Raw genomic sequence first — 9,151 nt, forward strand, 5'->3', positions numbered from 1 at the left:
ATGAGATATCTGGAGTGCTCTATGTACATCACTTTGCTTCAGATAGGTGGCTATCACTATCCCCCAAACCTGACTAATACTCTGAAAGATCTAAATAATGATTCCATGGTTCCTGGCTACTCTACACTGTAAAAATCAGTACTAATTTGCTCCACTCAACTAAAATTGGCCCTGTGGACCCCAAGGAAGATCTGTCTGCATTCTATTCTGAACCCATATCTGCCACTGCAAAATATTCTGTATACCTTATACTCATTCTGTAGGACTGGACATGGTTCAGTTCACATCTCTCAGTCCAGCAACTAGGAATGTTGGTGTTACCAGCCTGAGCACCATTGCCACTTTCTCAGCAAGGCCTGAAGGAACCAGTCACACCATACAGTGATAGATCCACAGATACTGGTGCCAAATGCCCCCCAAATCTCCCAAGCTCTCTGGTGAGACAATGGGACAGTCAGCTTTTTGTCAATATGAACAAATATTAGACCCTGGCAATCACAATCCCTAGTGTAATGCACCAAACTCTCTGGGGACTGAATATACACAACTTGAAAGTCCACATTCACTTCCAAGTCACACTTCTATCCTATGAACTACATCAGAATAGACCACTGTGTCACTTATAGACACATCTGACACTGAATAAAAAGAAATCACTCAAAGGCTACCCTTGTGGGCTCACCTAGAATCAAAGACAAAGCAACAAGTCAAATGATACTCTACATTCCATCTAAACCATAAAATCTTTTCTAATAAAACTTGCTCCATAGAGAAGGGATTAGTACACCAGATGCAAAGACATCAACACGGTGACCAAGTAAAACTGAAGCAATGTAGCAAGACACCACCAAAAGCACACAGGATTTCTCCATAATTAGATCATCATCTAAACAAAATCAATGAAATTGCAGAACTAGAATTCAAAATAATGATTGTGAGGAAACTTAATGAGATACAAGAGAAATGGAGAGAGTGATGTTGAAATGAATGAAAATTTCACTAGAGAGATACAAATCATTAAGAATAACAAAGTAGAAATACTGGAAGTGAAAACTTCAGTTAGTGCAGTAAAAATATAACTAATAGTTTCAAAAGCAGAATACATCAAATGGAAGAAAGGATTTTTTATCTGTACAAAACTTTTGAAATAGCCCAACCACCCAGTGCTGTGATGTAGTGGTTAGAGCCATTGCCTGCAGTGCCAGCATCCCATATGGGCAATGGTTTGAGTCCTTGCTGCTCCACTTCTGATCACAGCACCTCTCCTGCTCTGGTCTGGGAAAATCAGTGGAAGGTGGCCCAAGACCTTGGGCCCCCACACCCATATGGAAGACCTGGAAGAAGCTCCTGGCTCCTGGCTCCTGGCTTTGAATCAGTGCAGCTCTAGCTGATGTGGCCATCTGGGGAGTGAAAAAGTAGTTGGAAGACCTCTCTCTCTTTGTCTCTGCTTTTGCCTCTCTGTAACTCTGACTTTCAAATAAATAAATAAATCTTTAAAAAAGAAAAAAGAAATAAGTAGGAAAAAAATAGAAAGTTATTTAAAAGAATGGACAAAGTTTATGTGAAATATGGGTTTAATGATTTAAATGGACAAATATTCATATGATATTGATTTCTGAATAAGAAGACGAGTAAAATATATTGAAAAGCTATTAAATGAAATAGTAGTCATAAATTTCCCTGGTCTTGAAAAAGACAGGGACATCAGGATACAAGGAGCACAAAATACCCCAATAAGACTCAGCCAAAAAAAAACTTCTCCAAGGTATATTGTAGAAAAGTTGTCAAAAAAAATAAAAACAAGTAGAGAATGTTAAAGATAATAAAAGTGTCAAATTACATAAAAAGAAAAAACAGCTTAACAGAAAACTTTTTATTAGAAACTCTATAGGCCAGAAGAGAGTGAGAGGTTGTATTCAAGGTCTGAAAAAATATCTTCCAGCCAATAATATTATAAGCAGTGATGCTATCTTTAAAAACTAAATGTGAAATAAAGTATCTCCAAGATAAGCAAAAAAGAAAAAAAGACTTCACCATTACCAAATTAGCCTTACAAGAAATTCTGGGTTGCAAGATAGTAGAATAGGGAAAGGATGGGCTGCTATAGGCTAGGGGAAAATAGTTTTCAAAAAAGTGGAGAAAGTGCATTCTCAGGAGAGGGTTAGAGGAAAATCTCCATTGGAGATTCTGCAGCAGGAGGAGAGACATCATGGAACTGTGTGGAAGGTGCAAATGTGCAGCAGTGAGCACAGACACAGCACAAAACCTCAACAGCACAGGGCCAAAAAAGCACCAGCTTGGAGAGGAAGGTGAGATCAGACTGTAGTTGCCCATGACACTGGAGATTTAGCCTGAGGGAGATCCTAGAAGACTACCCTGTCTTTGAGTCTAGCCAAGAGCCGTGAGAGGATCAGGATGCCTGCTCACTCAATCAAGAAAGGGACACTTTTCTCTTTCCCTATCCCCTACAATGCTGCCCAGAAACCAGATGAGAAAGGGAGGGCACCATTTTAGACAAAAGTAGGTAGCAGCTGTCATAGCTCTTTTGTGCACCTCTCATGAATGTTGGAGCCTTGTGTGCTGAGACAGAAGGAACTTTGTGACTGCATAAGAGGGTGTGAAGTGTAGCTGGATCTTAAGGAAATCACTGTGTGCAGCTTCACACCCTCAGAGCTCCCTGATTACCTGTGGTGGGTCACTGGAGTGGGAACCATGCTCACATTCAGAACTGCACAGATTCCTTGTTCATGTGGAATCTCAGATGAGTATCACATTCACTGATGGCTAATACCTAAGCATTGATCACATTTTTAGAGAGGAAGTGAGGGTGTGGTTAGAGAGATGACAATACCTCCCTTTCTGTTAACAAGAGATCTACCATGCCCAAATTGGTAGTCACCTGGATACTTGGCCTACCCTTTAGCACTGATCAGAGCTCCCTGGAAACACCCAGAACACACCTCTAGGTATTCATTGAAACAGCAGACACCCTATTAAACCACAGAGGCCTAGTTCAAAGGTAAGAACAGTAAGAGGGGAAAAAAATCAACAAGTATCTCCACAAATGCATAAAAATAAGTACAGAAATTCAAGAACCAAGAATAAGGAAGTTGGAGGCAGTGTTTTGGCATAGTAGACTAATGCTCTGCCAGTGACCTGGCATCCCATATGGGCACCAGTTTGTTTCCCAGTTGTTCCTCTTCTGATTCAACTCTCTGCTTGTGGCCTGGAAAACCAATGTAAGATGGCCCAATAGCTAGGACCCCTGTACCTGCATGGGAAGCCTGGACAAGGAACCTGGCTCCTGGCTTTGAATCAGCTCAGTACTGGCCGACATTTCCATTTGGGTAGTGAACCAATCGATGAAAACCTTTCTTTTTTTTCTTTCTTTTTTTTTTTTTGACAGGCAGAGTGGACAGAGAGAGACAGAGAGAAAGGTCTTCCTTTGCCGTTGGTTCACCCTCCAATGGCCGCCGCAGCCGGCGAGCTGCAGCCAGCACACCATGGCCAGCGCACCGTGCTGATCAGATGGCAGGAGCCAGGTACTTATCCTGGTCTCCCATGGGGTGCAGGGCCCAAGCACTTGGGCCATCCTCCACTGCACTCCCCTGCCACAGCAGAGAGCTGGCCTGGAAGAGGGGCAACTGGGACAGAATCTGGTGCCCCGACCGGGAATAGAACCCGGTGTGCTGGCGCCGCAAGGAGGAGGATTAGCCTAGTGAGCCGCGGCACCGGCAAAAACCTTTCAATATGTCTTTTCCCTCTATATTTGTAGCTGTATATCTCAAATAAATAAAAATCTTTAAAAAAAATAAGGAAGACAAAATGACTTCCCTAAAAGAAACATGGAACTTCAATATTAGAATGTGAAGGTGAAGAGATTGATGAAATGCCTGAAACAGAATACAATCATAGGATTACTCAGAAGCAATGAGAAGCAAATTCACAAATTAAAGAAATCTGTAAATGACATGAATGAAAAATTTGCCCATGAAATTCAGATTTAGAATTCAAATGAAATACAACAAATGAAGAATTCAATATGTCAATTAAAAAATACAGTGGAAAGCCTTAAGAACAGACTTTGTGAGGTAGAAAAATATTATCTAAAAGACAAAACTTTGGAAATGTTTCAGTCACACACACACACACACAAGTGAAAGAGGAAATTAGAAAAATTATAAGCAGTGTTAGAGATTTATGGATTACTATTAAATGACCCAATACACAGGTCTTAGTATTTCCTGAGTCTGTAGAAAGAGAGAACAGATTATAAGGCCTTTTTACTGAAATAACTAAAGAAAATTTCATAATTTGGAGAAAGAAATACATGCCCAAGTTCAGAAATAACATAGAACTCTTAATACACATGGCTAGGAAAAATCTTCACCAGAACACATTGTAGTCAAAATTTCCACAGTAAAACATAAGGAGAGATACAAAAAATGTGAATGAGAGAAAAACGGATTAGTTTTAGAGGATCTCTAATTAGACACACAGATGAATTCTCATCAGATTCTATAGGATATAAGAGATTAGAGAGACATAGTACAAGTCTTAAGATAAACTGTCAACCCAGAAAGCTGTACATTGCAAAGCTCTCATGTATGATTGAAGGTGAAATGACAACCTTCCATAACAAATAGAACTTGAAGAAATTTGTTAACACTCATCCAACCTTACAAAACATGATTAAGGATGTGCTACACACAGAAACACAACATGATATGCATCATTATGATGCAATGTGAAGGCAAAAATTCTGCTAGTAAAAGGTCAAAATATAGAAAGTAAACAATAGGAATATTTATGAAAATAATTGCAGGGCCACATTGTCACTTATTAATAGTAACCTTAATTTAAATGGCCTAAAATCATCTCCAATTCAAAGATATAGATTGGCTGAAGGAATTAAAAAATAAGATCTGCCTATTTGCTGTCTCCAAGAAACACTTCACCAACAAATATACACATAGTTTGAAAATGAAAGAATGGAAATAGATATTCCATGCTAACTGAAGGCAAAAAAGTAAGTGTAACCATCCTAATATCAGACAAAATAGACCTTAACATAAAAATTAACAGCTAAGGAATCTCTAGAACATATGCAAACACATTGAGACAGTACAACATGCTTGTAAATGAACAGTGGATCTCAGAAGAATTCAAAAGAGAAGTAAAAACTCTAGAATTAAATTAAGAATAAATTACAACATATAAGTTTAATGGGATACAGCAAAATCAATATTAAGAGGGGAGTTTATAACAATTGGTGCCTGCATAAAGATATTGGAAAGGCCAAAATAAGTGAGATTTGAATGCATCTCAAGGAACTAGAAAAACTACAGAAAACCAAGCCTCAAATTAGTAGAGGAAATACTAGCGAAGTAAACAAAATAGAAACCAAGAAAAAATAAAAAATATTCAGTGAAATGAAAGAGCTGATTTTTTGAACAAATAAACAAAATTGATACAGCATTTGCCCAACTAACCAAAAAAGAGAGTGAAGACCCAAATCAATAAAATCAGAGATAAAAAAGAAACGTAACAAAAGATACCACAGAAATAAAAATAATCATCAGGAATTACTACAAAGATCTGTATGCCAACAAATTGGGAATCCCAGAAGAAATGGATAGATTCCTGGACTCAGACAATCTACCAAAATTGAGTCATGAAGACATTAAACATCTAAACAGACCAATAACCAAGATGGAATTTGAATCAGTAATAAAGACCCTCCCAACAAAGAAAATCCCATGTCCAGGTGGTTTCACTGCTGAATTCTAGCAGACACTTAAAGAAGAAATAGTTCCAATTCTTATAAAGCTTTTCAAAACAACTGAAAGGTAGAGTATCCTCCAAAACTCCTTCCATGGGACCAGCATTACCTTAATTCCTAAATCAGAAAAGAAACAGCAGAAAAAGAGAATTGGAGACAAATTTCCCAGATGAACATAGATGCAGAAATCATCAACAAAATACTAGCCATTCTAATCCAACAGTACATCAGAAATATCATTCACCTGAACCAGGTGGGATTTGTATGCAATCTATTTGTATGCAGTGATTTTTCAACACCCCAAAATCAATAAATGTGATACATCACATTAACTGAAGAACTAAATCATATGATTGTCTCAATAGATGCAGAAAAAGCATTTGATTAAATTCAATACCTTTTTATGTTGAAAATATTAAGCAAATTGGGTATATAAGGAACATTTCTCAACATTATCAAGGCAATTTATGACAAACACACAAACACACAACCAGCATCCTACTAAATAGGAAAATATCGGAGGTATTCCCATTCAGATGAAGAACCAAACAAGGATGCCCACTCTCACCCTTGCTGCTTCATATAGTCCTGGAAGATTTAGAAAGAGCCATTAGGAAGGAAAAGAAATTAAAGGGATATAAACTGAGAAGGAGGTAACTAAATTATTCCTATTTTCAGGTGGTATGATTCTATACATAAGGGACCCAAACTATTCCACAAAGAGAATATTGGAACTCATAAGAGTTTTGTAAAGTATCAGGATATAACATCAGCACAAAAAAAATCAATTAGCTTTGTATGCACATACAAGTAGTTGCAAACTATACAACTGATAAAGGGTTAATTTACAGAATGTATAAAGAGTTCTAGAAACTCAACAATTACAAAACACAAAACCCAGTTAAAAATTGGGCAAAGGAACAGATATTTTTGATGAGCAGAAATTCGAATGACCAACAGACTACATGAAAAAATGCTCAGAATGTATAGCCATCAGGGAAGTGCAAATCAAAACCACAATGAAGTTTTACCTTACACCTTTTTGAATGTCTTTGCCATAGAAATCAACAAACAAGTAATGCTGGTAAGGGTGTGGGGAAAAGTGAACCCTCTTGCACTCTTAGTGAGAAGGTTAACTGATACAGCAACTGTGGGAGACAGTGTGGAGATACTTCAGAAATCTGAATATAGATCTGCCATATGATCTAGACATCCCACTTTGGAATTTTTCCAAAGGAAATGAAATTTGCATATGAAAGAGTAATATGTACCCCCATGTTCATTTCAGCTCAATTTACAATAGCTAAGATATGGGGGTGCCAGCATTGTGCTATAGTGGGATAAGCCTTTGCCTGTGATGCCCACATTCTGTATGGGTGCCAGTTCATGTCCTAACTGTTCCTCTTCCAATTCAGCTCTCTGCTTATGTTCTGGGAAAGAAGCAGGAGATTGCCCAGGTATTTGGGCCCCTGCACCTGTGTGAGAGACCTGGAAGAAACTCTTGGCTCCTGGCTTCAGATTGGCTCTGTTCCAGCCATTGTGGGGAGTGAGTCAGTGGATGGAAGACCTTTGTCTCTGTCTCTGTCTCTCTCTGTCTGTAACTCTACCTCTCAAATAAATAAAAAAAATCTTTAAAAATAAAGATATTTAGGAGACCGGCTGATCGCAGTACCGAGGTGGTCCATTATGGCTGACATGCAAAATCTGGTAGAAAGTTTGGAGAGAGCAGTGGGCCATCTGGAGGCGGTATCCCATACCTCTGACATGCACCGAGGATATGGAGACAGCCCTTCAAAAGCAGGGGCAGCTCTCTATGTGCAGGCATTTGACTCACTGCTTGCCGGTCCTGTGGCAGAGTACTTGAAGAACAGTAAAGAGATTGGGGGAGATGTGCAGAAACACGCAGAGATGTTGCATACAGGCCTGAAGCTGGAGCGAGCGCTCTTGGTTACAGCCTCTCAGTGCCAGCAGCCAGCAGGTAATAAGCTCTCTGATTTGCTGGTACCCATCTCCGAGCAGATCCAAGAAGTGATAACATTTCGGGAGAAAAACCGAGGCAGCAAGTTGTTCAATCACCTGTCAGCTGTCAGTGAAAGCATCCAGACCCTGGGCTGGGTGGCTGTGGCTCCCAAGCCCGGCCCCTATGTGAAAGAAATGAATGATGCTGCCATGTTTTACACAAACCAAGTCCTCAAGGAATATAAAGATGTGGGTAAGAAGCATGTGGACTGGGTGAAAGCTTACTTGAGTATATGGACAGAGCTGCAGGCTTACATTAAGGAGTTCCATACCACCGGACTGGCTGGAGCAAAACGGGGCCTGTGGCAAAAGAACTGAGTGGATTGCCGTCTGGACCCTTGGCTGGATCAGGTCCTCCTCCCCCGCCACCTGGCCCTCCTCCCCCGCCAGTCCCTACCAGTTCAGTCTCCGATGACTCTGCCTCCCGCTCAGCACTGTTTGTGCAGATTAATCAGGGAGAGAGCATCACACATGCCCTGAAACACGTGTCTGATGATATGAAGACTCACAAGAACCCTGCCCTGAAGGCTCAGAGTACGCAGTGGCCCCAAACCATTCTCTGCTCCTAAACCCCAAACCAGCCCATCCCCCAAACCAGCCACAAAGAAGGAGCCAGCTGTACTTGAACTGGAGGGCAAGAAATGGAGAGTGGAAAATCAAGAGAATGCTTCCAACCTGGTAACTGAGGATACAGAGCTGAAGCAGGTGGCTTACCTATACAAGTGTGTCAACACGACATTGCAAATCAAGGGCTAGATTAACTCCATCACAGTAGATAACTGTAAGAAACTCAGGCTGGTATTCGATGACGTGGTGGGCATTGTGGAGATAATTAATAATAGGGATGTCAAAGTTCAGGTAATGGGTAAAGTGCAACCATTTCCATTAACAAAACAGATGGCTGCTACACTTACTTGAGCAAGAATTCCCTGCACTGTGAGATAGTGCCAAGTCGTCTGAGACGAACATCCTCATTCCCACAGAAGGCGGGGACTTCAACAAGTTCCCAGTCCCAGAACAGTTCAAGACTGTATGAAACGGGCATAAGTTGGTCACCACAGTGACAGAAATCACCAGTTAAGTGAAGTGCCACTGGGTTCTGTGCCCTCTCCCTCCACACACGGGATGACTCTGTTATCAAGACGGTTCTTTTCTAGGTTTCCTCTACCTTTCTGCTCTTAATGGCTTCTCTGCTCTGAGAAGCACAGCTACCTGCCTTCACTGAAATATACCTCAGGCTGAGATTTGGGGCGGGGTAGCAGGTCAGTTGATCTTCTGCAGGAAGGTGCAGCTTCCTTATATCAGTGCAGCCACACCGCCAATGCATTCTTCAGGAACGGCAGGCCAGGA

At 40.5% G+C, this 9,151-nt stretch overlaps 1 pseudogene; it reads left to right on the top strand.

The window, feature by feature from the left end:
• The first annotated feature begins 7,437 nt into the window (after positions 1-7,437).
• Positions 7,438-8,882, top strand: LOC138846921 (adenylyl cyclase-associated protein 1 pseudogene; annotated as a pseudogene).
• Positions 8,883-9,151: the final 269 nt, after the last annotated feature.

The sequence above is a fragment of the Oryctolagus cuniculus genome, chromosome 19, assembly GCF_051225735.1.
Source record: "Oryctolagus cuniculus isolate XC-2025 breed Fujian yellow rabbit chromosome 19, ASM5122573v1, whole genome shotgun sequence".
Taxonomy (NCBI): Eukaryota; Metazoa; Chordata; class Mammalia; order Lagomorpha; family Leporidae; genus Oryctolagus; species Oryctolagus cuniculus.